Source organism: Rhinatrema bivittatum, chromosome 5, assembly GCF_901001135.1.
Source record: "Rhinatrema bivittatum chromosome 5, aRhiBiv1.1, whole genome shotgun sequence".
Lineage (NCBI taxonomy): Eukaryota > Metazoa > Chordata > Amphibia > Gymnophiona > Rhinatrematidae > Rhinatrema > Rhinatrema bivittatum.
In genome coordinates this window covers 33,320,560-33,323,146 of record NC_042619.1, presented here as the reverse complement: position 1 = coordinate 33,323,146, position 2,587 = coordinate 33,320,560, and positions in this window count along the sequence as shown.

The following is a 2,587-nucleotide window of genomic DNA, read 5'->3' as shown; positions in this document are numbered from 1 at the left end:
TGGTGCCTTCCATCAGTGCAGCAGGCACCATTTTGATGTACAGCTATAGAAATGGGATAGGCTCAGCTCGGGGCAGTCTTTTGGCCCAGGAAAGATCAGCCAGGCCCATTTTTTAAATTATTGTTCAGGGGTGCGTGTGTGTGTGTATGTGTGTGTGTTTGTGTGTGTGTGCTTGTGTGTGTGTGGTGGTGGTGGAGTTATTTTGGCAGTTTTTTCATGTTTAATGTTTTTTTCAGTTTGGCAAACAAAAACACATTAAACAAAAAAAAGCCCCCAAAACAAAAAAAATTAAACCAAAAATTTTAGAGGCTGCACATCCCAGCTTCTTCCTGATACATGTGCCTGTCTGGGTCCCTATCTGTTCCTGAATCCTGATCAGGTTTATTCTATTTTTTTCTCCATGCCAACCCTCACCTAACCCTGCTCCCAAGCTACATCCCTCAGCATTGAACCCTGCTTGAACCTGATTTGCCAGACTTATTCTCAGCAGCTTGCCTGTGTGTCTTTTGGACACTATCTCTCTGTGTCAGTCCTCTTCACCTCACCTGTTACATAATGTTAGATTCAACAAGGAACGGCAGGATAGATCACATTTCCAATTCAGTGGTATTCAGTGAATCTGAAAAGTGAAATTTTTGATCAGTGTTCTTTTTAATTTCGGTATGGGTCAGTGACATTTAGCAAGTGGGGCACTAATGCAACTCCCATCTGTATTCCTCTTTCAAAGACTCAAGTCCTCCGTCAGTCAATATCTCTGGAGGCTGTACTGGAGTCGAAGGGAACAAGTCAGGAGCGAAAACTCAACTGAGAAACAAGAATGCCTGCAACAGCTGAGGCAAAATTGACTACTTCGAGGACCCTTAGAGGCAGGAATGCTTATGTTTATTGGCACAATTAATGCCTCCCAATTAGCTCAATTCAATGAGCCACAACTCAACTATAACTTGTGCAGTACAGTTCCTACTGTAATATGAAAATCCCACCAGACTCCCTAGCTCTCAGCCAGAACTGCTTAGCTCAAAACTATCTGAAATATAGTGAGTTAGCGTTACCAAAAGAGCAAACAGTGTACAGTGTGGCTTAAAGTCAAAATAATAGTGTGCATTTCATATTGTAAGAATCACAAATATTTAGTCTTTGGCCATACAGATTCTATTAGTATAGCATAATAGGCCATGTTATCCATGCATTTTCTTGAATACAAAATTAAGGAAAATCTTTACTGAACAGGACATGAATGTAAACACATCTATGTCTGATGATATGGAATGCAATTATCAACTGTTAAAAATTGATGGCAGCAAAATACTGATCCAGCATATTTAGTTAAAGTCACTATTACAAGTATAATGCTTAGTTTCATGGTGGGCAATCTGATTGGTTGGAACATACAGCTTTTGACAAGACACTTTCATAATCGCTGACTCAGAAAGTCTGCAAAGTTAAAAAAGGTCCCTGAAGGTGTGTATCGCGAAAATAGTGGTCTTGTCGAAAAACTTAGGTTGTAAGCCCTCTGGGGACAGGGAAATACCTACAGTACCTGAATGTAAACCGATGTGATATCTCAGATCAAATGTCGGTATATAAAAAAAAATAATAAATAATATCTTTGAAACATAACTTGTGAACTGAACCTGTGACATAGGACTTGTCACATGCCGAGAGAACTTATTTCTCTTCTCCAGTAGAAATCTAGGGAATATTTCTTTACGTTAGGAAATATTTCTTTACAAAAAGTGTAGTGGATGCATGGAACGGCCTCCCAGTGGTGGTGGAAACAAAATCAGTATCTGAATTCAAGAGAACATGGGAGAAACGTAGGAGATATCTGAGGGAGTGATGAGAATCGTAAAGCTAAATTAGTTGGGTGAATGTACAGACTAGATAGGCCTTATGGCTTTTTTCTGTCATCATATTTCTCTGTTTCTATCTCTGTGAATCCCATCGGTGTGCTGCTCCAGTGGTGCTCTGATATCCTCCACAAGGAGTAAAAGAATAGCTTGGTGTATTGCACCCAGGCCCGGCGCCACCAGGTGTGCAAACCGAGCAAACTAGCAGTGGAAGAAGTGGAGGCCAGTGGTGCTGCCGGTGGGAACGGCAGAAGAAAAATTCACGTCCAGGTGCTCCTCCTCTTCACTGCCTGCATGGCCCCGGAAGAAAAACTTTGCTGGAGCTGCACAGGCACGAAGGAGGAGGAGCATCTGCCGCGCACTGAAGACAAGCATTATTTGTGTCAGGGTCACCGCGAGGTGGGATCCCACCTCGCAGCGGCCAAGAAGTGGAAGCTAGCAACAGGGTCGCCATGGATCCCACCTCACGGCAGCCCGAGAAGAGGATGCCCGGCAACTGGGCCACCACGAATCCCACCTCGTGGCGGCCTGAGAAGAGGAGGTCTGGCAACAGGGCCACCACAGAACCCACCTGGAAGTGGCCCAAGAAGAGGAGAGCTTGGCAACAGGGCCGCCACGGATCCCACCTCACAGTGGCCCAAGAAGATCAGGGCCACCACAAAGCCCACCCCATGGTGACCTGGGAAGAGGAGGACCAGAGATGAGAGAGAGGCTGAGGCCCTGTATAGTGTGTGTGT